Genomic DNA, 12,836 nt, shown 5'->3' on the forward strand with positions numbered 1-12,836 from the left:
TGACTTTCGCTCTTATTCTCGCTACCCTCCCACCCACACGCGTATATACTCATACACACACCTACTCCATTGCTATTCCTAAGAGGTGTAGACTGGTCTGGCAGTGGGGTTGGTTTATGTCCATGAACTCAATGACACCCTGCCGCTGCATTACACCACAGTGGCACTACCAGGTAGCCACACTGCAGTGAAGATACGAGTGAAAATCTTTTGTATAGATGAACAAAATATATGCATATGCACAATCCATGTAACTGCCCCCTCTCCATTACACACACTAACAAATAGTTAACCATTTATCTAAATGTGCATGACAGTATGTCATATCCATATTCATGTGGGTGTCTGCTATAACTGCCTCTCCCCTGTCTCTGTGTGCATGTCAGGCTGTTTAAACATTTGCGCTGATATCACAGTGCAGACGACAGCTTGCACACGTGCCACTTGACTGCCCTCGTTGTCTCCCCTCCCCTCTGTTTGTCTTACAGCTAAAGGAGGAGGGAGTCATAGATTGTGTGTGTGTGTGTGTGTGTGTGTGTGTGTGTGTGTGTGTGTGTGTGTGTGTGTGTGTGTGTGCGTGTGTGTACTGTATGTGTGTGTGCGAGATAGAAAAGGCGCACAAGAGAGATAGTTGATGTTGTGCATATGCATACATATTACTCATATGGCTGTGTCCTGAATATCAATGCACTGATTGACCTTCCATTCATCGCTGTAGTTGGGTGTCCTCCGTTAATGATGCAGATCTGCTGTCTCATGGTTTGTGGTCAATACTAATGTGTGTGTTTGTGCGTTTGTTTGTGTGTGTGTGTGTGTGTGTGTGTGTGTGTGTGTGTGTGTGTGTGTGTGTGTGTGTGTGTGTGTGTGTGTGTGTGTGTGTGTGTGTGTGTGTGTGTCACAAGCTAGGGATAGAATAAAGTCTAAGATTACCCTGATGGTACAATCTGTGGAAACATCATCATAATGGAGCATCGTTTCAGAATGACCAGAAGTCAGCCAAAGACTGTTGGATCAGATCTCAAGCTTGCACGGGTGGGGCTCAGCATTGGTTGGACAGGGTTCACTGCGCGAGCATTATTATTATTATTATTATATTATTATTATTATTATATTATGAAGATAGGTTTTTTATTTAAAGAAAAAGTCCTGAGATCCCAACCCGCTATGATGCCAGCTAGCAAAAAGGTAGCACAATAACTGCCTCTATGTGGCTAATATGTTAGTGTGTTAACTCAACATTGTTTGTCTGTTTGTGTAAAATGAATAAACGTTACATTGGATATTCTGCTACATTACATTCCAACCAAACAATGGCCAGTGTTGTATAAAGTACTAGAAAGCAATACTTGAGTAAAAGTACAAGTATTGTACTAGAAAAAGACTTCGGTAGAAGTGAAAGTTACCTTTTAGAATATTACTTAAAGGGGTGATAGAATGCAAAACCGATTTTACCCTGTCATAGTTGAATAACGACAGTTCGGTGGGTAAATAGGACATACAAGGAAGCTCAAAATCCCATTGACACCCCTTTACTATGAAAATCTCATTTTCTGAAACTGCCGCTGAAAACGGGCGAATCTCAACAAAGCTGGAAGTTGACGTCAACCTCCCAAAAACCGGAACCTTTGTCACAGCCATGGGTGTATTAAGAGAACGGTCACGCCCCAACATTTACATAGGCTACACAACTGACCTGAGATCAGGTAGTCTTCTGAATCTAGCTAGGTCACGCAGATCTCTGCTATTCCATTACAAAATTCACTTCTGAAACTTTTTTATGCAAGAAATCAACCATATAAAGCTCAAATATGGGCCGCTTTACGAAAATGGATGGCTAATTGCAAATTTTCTCCGACTGTGTGTCGGAGTTTAGTGCCGGTGTTGGTGCTGCCTGGGTTGCTACATCGCCGCCCTGACCGCAGTGTCAGCGAGCTTGTTACGCCCGCAATCTTTTACCGCAGCCCGCAGGTTCCAGTTAATCTTATAATGGGTATGTGTGTTGAGTTATTTAAACAAACAATCGGGGAAATAAACGCCTCTTGTCCACGAGTCTCATTGATAGAGCCGCGGTGAGATGGAGTCCATCAATGAGAGCTAGCTAGCCTCCTCCTAACTCTGACATTCACAAAAATACATTCGATTGTGTTAGCTAAGCTTTGTAAGACCTTGAGGAACCTGTAATATTCGTGCCGTGACGAAATTCAAACTGTAAATATACTTTAGTTATGCGAAAGTGAGCAAGCTGCGATATTTCCCCATTGTAATGAATGGGACATATAGCAAGCAGCTGCTTGTCCTACAAAGACGCCTTGCGTTCATAAAAATGCCTTAAAATCAAATCGGACACAACGGTTAGCTTTATAAGACATTGGGGAATGATGTTATATAAGTGGCGTGACAAAATTCAAACTGTAAATATAATTTAGTTATGGCGACAGTGTAGCTAGCTAGCTGCAGTATGTCCCCATTGTAATGAATGGGACATATAGCAAGCAGCTGCTTGTCCTACAAAGACGCCTCGCGTTCATAAAAATGCCTTAAAATCAAATCGGACACAACGGTTAACTTTATAAGACATTGGGGAATGATGTTATATAAGTGGCGTGACGAAATTCAAACCGTAAATATATTAGAGTTATGCCGGCAGCTGGCCGCGGAGCCCCGTATGCAGTATCCACAAAGGGTGACTTTGCCCTGGGTATGGAGCCCAGCAGGCTGCCGCTTTCTCGTCAGACTCTGTGGAGCTCCTAAAGTCCGACACGTCTTACCAAATTTGCAATTAGCCATCAATTTTTGTAAAACGGCCCATATTTCAGCTTTATATAGTTGATTTCTCGCTTAAAAAAGTCTCAGAAGTGAATTTGGTAATGAAACATTGCAGTGTCTGCAATATGAGATTCTGTCTTTTCTCTAATGTATGTGTATTGGGGATTCGCTCAACCAATCAGCGCGTGTCTCTAATGTCTGCGTATGGCAAGTCGCTCAACCAATCAGCTCATCTAAATATTCATGACCATACCATATTTGGAAGAAAAGCTCTTGTTACAAATAGGGCCAAAACACAGGGATGCATAAGGGCCAATAAAATATCAACCAGGCCATTTTCAGCCCAACCAATGTTACATAACCCATTAGGAGACCATAAGGAACAGTGTGAAATACCCTATATAATCATTCTATCACCCCTTTAAGTAAAAGTCTTAAAGTATCTGATATATACTGTACTTAAGTATCAAAACAATTTTCTGATATTTAATGTACTTAAGTATTTGAAGTAAAAGTAAAAGTATTTTTTTTTTTTAAAGCAAGCGGTTAGAACTTTTATTGTGGCTTTCTTATAGTAAAGCATAAAGCATATTCAGGGTTCCCATATCTTCTTAATCTCACTCATCAAATCAAAATCACATTCTTTTCTCGGACTTTTCAGGCACAATTCTCTTAAGTTCAAAGAACAAACAGCTGATTTTTAGAGCTGACATCAATGTACAGAAACATTTCTTGCAACACGGGTGTATGACGTTATCTTCACCACTACCCTGTTCAGCGAGTTCACCACTATCGTCAGTGTGGTCGCAGGGCTCAACATAAAAAAAATCCCCACTGGCCCCCGGGGCCAGTAGATCAGAGTTTTGCTGGCCCCTTCTACATTTTTATTGGCCCTGAAAGAAATATCATAGGTGTTATTGGAAAAGGACAAAAAAGCAGGAAAATATACACCGCACCTATGCTTTAGAAAATGGTTCTAACCCAGCTAGCCACTACCACAGGATGTTGTGCCATTAGCAGCAAAGCTAGACCAGGGGTCATCAACTACATTTTTCCAAGGGCCAGAATTTTTTTAAGCAGACACTCCAGGGGGCCGGACTTTCAAATAAAGAAAATTAAATTATTCCTAATACGCATCATCTTGTTTGATATTATTTTAACTTTCTTACTAAATTAATGCTATATTTTTTACATTAGTAAGCAAACCCCTAAAAACATGGAAAATCCATAATGATAACTAGATAGGCTACTTAACTAGAAAATGATCTCAGATTAGTCCTGTATGCCTAATTTGAAATAAGACAATTCTGTTGCTAAATAATACAACCGGCAACATCGTCAAGAATGAAGAAGGCGTCATTCACGTGCATATTAAGTAGCCACATGTATTTGTTTTGGTCTTAAAATACATCCATAGGTTTACCGCTCCAGCGGAGAGGATGGCTCGTTTAGACAGCAGCTACGTTTACAAGAGTTTGTCCAAAGTTCAAGATTGGTTGCAAATTAAGACAAACAGTTAGACTGACATCTTTCATTGTAGCTCGTTTGTAAAGTCGCTATTTGCAGAGTAGAGCTGGGTTTGCACAGTGTGGTGGACGAGAGTGGACAGCGCAGACAGAGCAGACTGAAATATCGCTTTCTACGTGTTTCTGCCTGTACAACATGTAGGTGGGTTATTGATAAGTATTGACTCTTTAATCATGGAGGTTTTATTGTAGGCTACCTACTTACAGTAACGAGTGTAGCGTTAGTTCATCTGCGCCATCGGCGGTAAATAATCCTCGGTAACGTTTCCAGTCAGTACATGTGCTGCGTGAAGTAACAAACACACCAGTGACTGTGGCTGCAACCAGCCCGACATACGTTTTACTGGCCCCGGGCCATCGTGTGCTTATGTCGAGCCTGGTCGTCTACGATAACGGGAGGTCCTCCAGTAGGTGCTCATGCTTCCATGGCGGTTTCCGTTGTCGTCCTCCTCCTCCTTTAGCAACAAAACAGCGCTGAAATAGAGCGGCTGTGGCGAGCGCGTCGCCAATGCAATCTAGGAGCAGTGATTCGCCAAACCTCCCTTATTGCAGTCGCACACATTTCTTCTAATTTTATTTTTTTAGTAACGAGTAACGAAGATGCTTAGTGGAAATATAACGGAGTAAAAGTATACGTTTTATCTAGGAAATGTAGTGGAGTAAAAGTGAAAGTTGACATAAATTTAAATAGCGAAGTAAAGTACAGATACGTGAAATTTCTACTTAAGTACAGTAACGAAGTATTTGTACTCCGTTACATTACAACACTGACAATGGCGACCGTAAAGAACATGTGAAAGGGTCCGTCAATAAACATCATAGTACCCTAGCTTAACGTACAATAATAACACAGTGCAGTAAGTAACATAGCACTAAATTGCTAGTCATGATGACTAAATCCAGTGTTCTATGTTTTATAAAGCACTCAATAGCCTGCTGTTTTGTATTCCTGTTAGCAAATTGTGTCACCAGGGTTAACTTTGACAAAAAAATTTAAATCCTGAACTGGTCATCTCTGTATTAATCCTGCACTCATTCCTATAAACACGAAATATAGCAGACGGAAAGCAATGTAGGAGTTCCAGTCACCGCCACAGCCGTTCATAACATTACATTTTCAGCAACTTTATTTTTTTTTTATTATTATTTTTATTAAAATTGTCAGCATCCTGGTCTGCCTGTTTTTGTGGTTTTGTCACAGCTGTTTTGTTGCTGTTAGTTTCAACAGGATTGTAAATGAATTTTGTCCATAAATCTGTCGCATTTTTCCTTCCGTGAAGTGGAACTTTAGCTAAAATTATTGGCAGATAATAGTGATAACATTACTAGAATGAAATATTCTGCTTATTTGTGCAACAGGTCAAGCAGGATAAGATACATTTGACCAATCAGAAGCACAGAATGTGTCATTCTGCAGGTCATGGAACAAAACAGCATTTAAGCAGTAATTCATTTGTCCATGCGTTGTTCTGGTTCGCCGACAGAAATTATACTCAAAGGTATGTTTTTATTTAGTATTACTCTAGTTTTTGTTGTGAAAAAAAGGGTCGTCAATTAATATTTGTTGTCATTTTTGTTGACAAAATTAACACGGCTCTGGGCTGAGGTCAGGCTGTGGCATATCGGATATGTGAGATTGAAAAAAAATGTAGTCGTTATGTTAACGTTATGAGGATTTCTTCAATGTTAGATTCTCTCATCCTTGCAATAGGACACAGGTTCCATTGCCGTGAAGGTTTCTGATCTCTCCAGAGAATTTTTTTTTACTTTGGTTTGATCAAGGTATCAGTATGTAAGAGGCGTTTTGTCAAACATTTGGTTCATACAGTAGAAAAGTTTTTTTTTTGTATCTGTTTCAATGACACTCTTTGCATACATAGCTGTGTTTAACTTAAATCATTGGATGACACAAGCATTTTCTTGCTATTGCACCTTCTTGGCTAACTGCTCTAGCCTCATTAATGGACCTGTGTAGGAGTCTAGTGGGTGATACTGCTCAGATGTCATAGACCTCATTTGAAAAGTTGCTGTCTTTCATATGATTTCCACCATATACTGCTCTGATATCAGGCTGGACCTGACACCGTTCACCACTTTGTCCTTGCTTTAAACATGGTTTCCCTAGTTGCCGTGGCGATGATGACCTTGCAGCAAATTACTGTGGTACTGCAGCAGAAGGTGTGTGTGAATACAAGGAACGAGACGGAGAGATAGAGAGGGCTGAGACAGTGGGCGAATGAAATGAGGGCGGCTACTATTAAAAGACGAGCCACGTTCACAAAGTTGTTTATGTCACATGATACTCGGAGTGCAACTTAGCAGAAGGCGAGCTGATTTCCAAGAAGGAGAAGGATTTGAGGGGAGAACAAGCTAAAAAAAAAAAGAAGAAAAAAAACCACTGGAGCAGACGCGTGAAGAGCAAAAGAAAAGGAGAACAGGTGGGGATCAGAGAAAGATAAATAAAGAGAGATGAGAAATGTCAAGATGGTATCACAGCGGAGCGCCAGCAGTGCTTTGAAATGGAACCAAATTCAGCTTTTCCCCACCCTCCTTTTCCCGCTGATTCCTCCTCTTTTATACCTGCCAGATCTACTTACTTTCTGCTCTTACTACCAGACACCTACCTGTGTCTCTCACCAACTCATGCTTATTGCTCCTGTTTGACTTCCTTCACTCTTCCTCTAGCCTCTATCCTTCCCCTGTCCCCACCTCTGGTCTCCTTTTTTTTCTTTTTATCTCTCACAGCCTTTCCCCCTCTCTTCTTCCTGATGCTCCTATCAGAATAAAGGGCAGCTCAGGTCATATATAGATGATATCCTGGTCGGCCGGTGATGCGGTGTAATATGAAGCGTCCAGCATCTGCTTTTTGCTGCTGCAGTCAGCGCCCTTTAACCTCTCGCATTACTAAATTTCCCCTCCCTCTCTCTTTCCCTCCCTCCATCTTTCCTTCTCCTTTTCTCTCTTTAGCTTTTCCAAAGGTGCAGAAGTTACACCACTAATCATCCTATGGGACAAAGCATGATCATTGGATTCTGAGACCCTCACTGAATTTGTAACACTTCAGGAATGTCTGAGCTGTCAACTTGCCACCTAAACAAACTAGACCTTTTGGTTTGCATGACAGCAAGCGCAAGTGCACTTTAGAAGATATAGTATAGTATACACTGGGACTCTCATGGGGAGTTTGTTTTGAAGAAAATTGTTCCTCTTACCTTCCAGTAGATTTGGACTGTTGCTCTTTTTGTTTCTCTGTCTATTGTGTTTAAAAGGTCAGCCATAGGAAATCAAACGTGGATGAACTTGCTTTCTTGCTTTCTTTTCTTCATCTTCCTTCATCTTTTTCTTTTTTTGCTGAAGTCATTTAAGGTAAAATAAGGGGCTCTCATCTTTGGCCACTGTTCACTCCATTTTTCCTCATTCTTTCTTTCTCTCTCTCTCCCTCTGTATTGCTTTCAGATGCAGGGCTGAATGTGGCTTGTGTTAACAGCATGACAGGCTCTGCCATAAAAGAAAGTGCAATTCCATGTGGCTTGCCCTAAGCAAGGCACATTACAGTAATATATCAAGACACGCAGCTCAGCGTTAATTTCATCAACAGCAATGAAAAAGATTTGTTGACAACCTTTACGATGAAAACAAGAGAAAATAAAAAGTAGTCTCGCATTGCCAGACCCTGCCAGACCTTCCTCCACAGCGCTGCGAAGGAGGGTCTGGCGAGTTCACACAGCAGTCCGGAATGGGAGAAAAACATACTCTGATTTATTGCCATTTCTTTAAACCAATCACAATCGTCTTGGGCGGTGCTAAGCGCTGGAGGGCCCGGTGCCGCTGCAAAATAGCCTCAGAAAGGAACTTGTCTTGGTGGAGCGTGTGTATGTTCAAAGGTTGTTTTAATCGTGCAACAGAAAACTCAGATTGGACAGATAGTCTAAGCTAGCTGTCTGGATTTACCCTGCAGAGATCTGAGGAGCAGTTAACCATAGTCCTCATAGTGTTTAAAATGCCAAGCGAAAGGTAACGGACACCGGCCGAAAAAAGTGACATCTGCCGGAATTTCTGACGGCACCTGAACAATCCCTGAAGTGGAACGTCGTGGCTATAGACTAAATAGAAAGTAACCTTTTGTAACTAAAAAGCTATGATGACACACATAACTTTTTTTGTGAATTAATAAAAGCTAAATAATAATTTGAAAGATGGAAAATGGACAAACATGTTTTTTTTGTTTTTTTTTAAAAGATTAGTTTCTGTGGAAAATGATGAACAGAATCCAGTTTTTGCTGTGAACACCGCCATTTTTTAGCGTTCCCATTCATGTAGCCTGTTAAAACACATTTACTATGTCTGTAATCGGGTCTTAACAGTCAGTGATTCAGCAGCAGTGGTGTCACTGGAGGCAATCTGAATGTTTTTCCTGGAGAGTTGTCATATCCATGAAATAATCCAGAGTTGGCACCTTTTTAACACATGGATTAGCACAGGATCAGGTGGCTTCCTCTAAACGAGGAGATGGAGACGAGAACCCCGGTGACACTCGGCATTGCTCTCTGCTTTGTGCGCACCATATGTCAACAGCTGAAGTTGGTCGAGTGAGACAAAAAGATTTTACTCTCCATACTTTCAATGAAGTGTGTGTGTGTGTGTGTGTGTGTGTGTTTGTGTGTGTGTGCGTTTGTGTCTTTAGCGAGTTTGGGCATTAGTGGGTTGGGGGTCGCATACTGTAATATCCCCAGCCTTCGCTACCTCCTCTACAACTTATTACCTCGGCTAGTTGATCTGATGGTGTAATAATATCTCCTGCCTCTGGCTATGGGAAATGGCCACATGCATTATTCAAACATGCTAAGATGCTTATTGATGACTGCTTTATTTATATTTCCTCAACGCCAGAGTCATTTCTCACATTTTTCACCCTTAGTTTTAATCCTCTGTTTTGACATGAGCCTCGTCTAATGATCCTCACTCTCGGTTTTCAAATGGGTTGGGCTTGTTTGATGGGAATTTAGTTCAAGGTTTTGGCACGAGATATATCCGTGTGGAACTGGGGCTAATAATACATGTAGGTGGAGCCCCATTTATTAAACGTACTTTATTTGATGTCAAAGCTCACGGCGGCTCATTTTGTCACAGCTGTTTCCACTGAGGTATCACACAAGTGCTGGGTGAAAATCCACAGAAAACATAACTCCTTTGAGAAAACTAGCATGACATTGCCTTAGGACTCTAGGGTAAGTTTGTCTAATCTAATGTGTGTACATTTTCCAGCTATTTGCTTATTCGTGCAGTGATAGTAAATGGGGCATATATTCCCTTTTTATGTCAGTGCTACTGGATGTTTAGTGGTTTTTCTCTCTGAACTCACGTTTCCTCTCTGCTTAGAACCATAGCCTCTGAAACAGCAACGGCGGAACTGTGGTGAGCCATGTTTCTGGCCCTCAGCTGGTACTTTAGGCATACAAGTGTATGTGTTTTTTTTTTCTACTTTTTCTTACTGATAACCAGTTTTATAACTTTGCTGACTGGCCATTTTTATGACAAAGATCGTTGTTTACTTTCCTTCTCTCTCTGCCTCATACACACCCATTCAAAATGCGGTCGCTATTATTTAACGTGTTCAGTGGTGGCTTTTGTGTTGAGTTAATACATGTAACGTACAGTAGAGTTGATCCTATTTCTAAAAAACATTCATTAGGGGTGCACGGTTCAGAAAATGTCACGATTCGATTTGATATTGATTTTTAGGCTCAAGATTCAATTAAAAATCGATTTTCGATTCAAAAACGATTCTCGATTAAAAGAACGATTCACAGTATGTAAATGTAGTTACTTTTCCCATGTGATTGCAGTAGACATACAATTAAAAATAAAATAAAAATGTTTTTATTAAAAAATATGAATCGATGTTTGGAATTTTATAAATCAATTTTGAATCGGTAGAGCTGGAATCATGATACGAATGTGAATCGATTTTTTGCACACCCCTAACATTCATGAGCTGTTTAGAAATATACAGATACAGTATACATTTACTGTTTAGTTTGCTGGCAAGTTTCAAAAGTGGATCCTCATGCAGTTAGCTACAACATCTAATGTCTCTGTTTACTTTTGGACAGATTCAGCGACAAGCGCTTGAAATAATTTCATTGCATAATGCACATCAAATGAGAGGGACGACTGAAAAACGCGACTGAAACCCCTGCTGTGTACTGTAGACAAGCCTTCAGCATGACCTACAATCAGAGTGGCCATAAATATGAACATAAGACCCAGGTTGGATAATACCAGAAAGTCCCTTTACATAAATAAACGTTCTTGTGGTCATTTGCATTTTATATATAGGTCATCCTGCTTTTATTTGCATGCAAGAAATATCATCTACCATCCTAACATCTGGGATTTACTGGTGTGATACAGAGCGTTATAGAAGAGGTCAGGAAGTGAGTAAGAATAGGCGATGTGGAATGCTAATTTTGCCACTCCATATTTAATGCACTGGTTATGGTAGCCCTCTCTGTATTCTCTCTCCTTCACACAGTCTTCCTGCCAGATACAGTGGGCTGTCCTGGCCTCTTTCTCTTGTCCACACACACACACACACTGCTCAAAATATCAGCTTTGGGCTCAAAAAGTAGTTCACCACAGCACAGACTTGATGGCCCAAATAGGAGAGAGCATGACACATAAGCAATCAATGTTTGACCAAGACCAAGGGAGTATTTTTACTTTTTTTCTTTTTCCTCTTCCTCTCTCGCTTCCCTCTTTAGTTCTGCTTATTTTTCTTCAAAACCACCACTATTTTATTTTTTATTATTATTTTTTTTTTTGCAGTATTAGTAATCCAAAAATCAATCCCTTGATGCTCTATCATGTTAAATATCCTTAATCTGGAATGTATGTTTGGTGTATTTAGGGTTATTTTCTGAAAAAAAAATGGCTGTAAATCCCTTTTGAAATATTACCCTCTTTCAACCTGTCTCATCATCTGTTGATTTAATTCAGTTCCTAGAATGCGTGGTGACAGAAAAAAATGCCTGAATTTGTTGCATTCACTACACGTAGGTTGCAAACCTAGTAGGCCAATAATAGTTGGCTGAGAGTGAAAGTTTTTCCAGCCAAGTGCAGGACTTGATATCTATCCATGGTCAGAGAACTCATTACATTTTTCACTTAAACAAGGCTCATCCCGTTGTATTTTGCATGTTTTTCTTCTAATTGATATAAATTAAATGTTTCTTTTAAAGGTGACATGGTGCTCTTTGGATGATTTTATATAGACCTTAGTGGTCACCTAATACTGTATCTGAAGTCTCTTTTATATAGATCTTAGTGGTCCCCTAATACTGTATCTGAAGTCTCTTTTATATAGGCCTTAGTGGTCCCCCAATACTGTATCTGAAGTCTCTTTTATATAGATCTTAGTGGTCCCCTAATACTGTATCTGAAGTCTCTTTTATATAGGCCTTACTGGTCCCCTAATACTGTATCTGAAGTCTCTTTTATATAGGCCTTACTGGTCCCCTAATACTGTATCTGAAGTCTCTTTTATATAGACCTTAGTGGTCCCCTAATACTGTATCTGAAGTCTCTTTTATATAGGCCTTACTGGTCCCCTAATACTGTATCTGAAGTCTCTTTTATATAGGCCTTACTGGTCCCCTAATACTGTATCTGAAGTCTCTTTTATATAGGCCTTACTGGTCCCCTAATACTGTATCTGAAGTCTCTTTCCTGAAATTTAGCCTTTGTGCAGAATTACAGCCACTAGAGCCAGTCCCACAATGAGCTTTCCTTAGGATGTGCCATTTCTGTGTCTGTAGCTATTGAGGAGGAGGGGGGGGGGTCAAGGTGGAGGGCAAGGTGTGACCTTTTCTCAAAGGCAGAGCAGGATACCCAGGGCTCGGTTTACACCTATCGCCATTTCTAGCCACTGGGGGACCATAGGCAGGCTGGGGGAACGCATATTAATGTTAAAAAACTTCATAAAGTGAAATTTTCATGCCATGGGACCTTTAAGTGTTGTTTTGGGAAACTCTGGCATCCAATGCAACAAAACAGTAACCACTGAATGCAAGCTTCTACATACAACATTTTCACATCATTCATCATTGTCTTTATGGTTTCATTTTTTTTATAAAAAAAATGGTTGGGAAAGTGTTTGACAGCTGACAGTAGAGTCTTTGATGTTGTTGCTTCCCAGAAGCACATGAACACAAAATAAACTCAACAAGCAGTGTCATCCTAGCAGACACAGAGAAGGGTGTTCCGTTTTTGACTCAAACCAACTACTAGTATCCGAATACAGATCTGAAGTATAGAGGAGTACAACACATATTCACTCGCAGCGCGCCAAAAAACGATGCTTGGTCAGGTGCCTTTGGCGTTAGTTACTGATGCAAAAAGTCTCCTTTAGCGCCTCGGGGGCTTAAGCCTTTGGCGTCATTATTCGACGCGCTTCGTCGGAACTCTTGGTGTCACTTTTGGACGCGCTGGGTCATTTTTCAACGTGCAGGGTGAAACCACTTAGTTTGGGTTAGGGAAAGATTG

The 12,836-nt window shown here is 40.6% G+C and overlaps 1 protein-coding gene across 12 annotated transcripts in view; it reads left to right on the forward strand.

Annotated features, from left to right (window-relative positions):
• Positions 1-12,836, forward strand: part of LOC120547286 (muscleblind-like protein 1) — a 76,582-nt gene that overhangs the window by 10,270 nt on the left and 53,476 nt on the right. The window contains exon 1 of one of the 12 annotated variants that reach the window (XM_039782836.1): positions 6,712-6,730. The exons of the other annotated variants lie outside the window; for them this stretch is intronic. The gene's annotated coding sequence lies outside the window, so the exon portion shown is untranslated. Of the gene's footprint in view, positions 1-6,711; positions 6,731-12,836 lie in introns of those variants that run through there. 12 annotated transcript variants of the gene reach the window in all.

This window comes from Perca fluviatilis, chromosome 2 (genome assembly GCF_010015445.1).
Source record: "Perca fluviatilis chromosome 2, GENO_Pfluv_1.0, whole genome shotgun sequence".
Taxonomy (NCBI): domain Eukaryota; kingdom Metazoa; phylum Chordata; class Actinopteri; order Perciformes; family Percidae; genus Perca; species Perca fluviatilis.